The sequence below is a fragment of the Acyrthosiphon pisum genome, chromosome A3 (assembly GCF_005508785.2).
Source record: "Acyrthosiphon pisum isolate AL4f chromosome A3, pea_aphid_22Mar2018_4r6ur, whole genome shotgun sequence".
Taxonomy (NCBI): domain Eukaryota; kingdom Metazoa; phylum Arthropoda; class Insecta; order Hemiptera; family Aphididae; genus Acyrthosiphon; species Acyrthosiphon pisum.
In genome coordinates this window covers 18,000,428-18,001,219 of record NC_042496.1, presented here as the reverse complement: position 1 = coordinate 18,001,219, position 792 = coordinate 18,000,428, and positions in this window count along the sequence as shown.

Here is a 792-nt window from a genome sequence, read left to right as displayed (position 1 = left end):
ATATAATCTATCTAGTGGCGCTGAATTAATTGTTTTTAGGTGTGGCAATGAATTACTTATACCCACCTACCGTTGGATATTGGATATTAGAACTAAGTCGTGGGGGCAACCCCCATCCAGCAATTTTTAATATAAAAAATATTTATCAAGTTGTAATATTTACCGCATTATGTTTACATTTTAGCATTATTTAATATTTTAACATATTACAGTTAGGTTCATCTCTTAAAAATGAAAACCAAGTTATTATCATCTAAAAACAAAATTCACAGTCACTGATTTAGTTATTTAAACCTTTAGCTATATAGGTACATCATAATATCACATTTACACCCGTGTAAATATAATATGTACTCGTATATTATTTGGTTAATGGTTTGCATATTATTTTTTTTTAGTAAACTGTACTATGGTAATATATGTTCAGTAAAAATATTAATAATTGCTTTAGTTCCAATGCCAATATAATTTTCAGCTGATACTTATATCATCCTATACATATAATAGTATAATATAGGTAAATATAGCTATGTAGATGATATTATATATTTATATTTATAATGCAGCTCTTAAAGTAATTTATCTTACTAATAGTAAAAATATGTGTTAAATAAAATTTTGCTTATAACATTGCATTATAAAACTTCATTGTATTTATAAAATATCATAATATAAGTAAAAGTTATAATTCACCTCGAATAATGTTTTTGAATTATAACAAAATAATGAATATCGTTAATCTTCATTTAAACATCTAATTTCGTCCAAGTTTCAACTTAATAGAATTTAAAG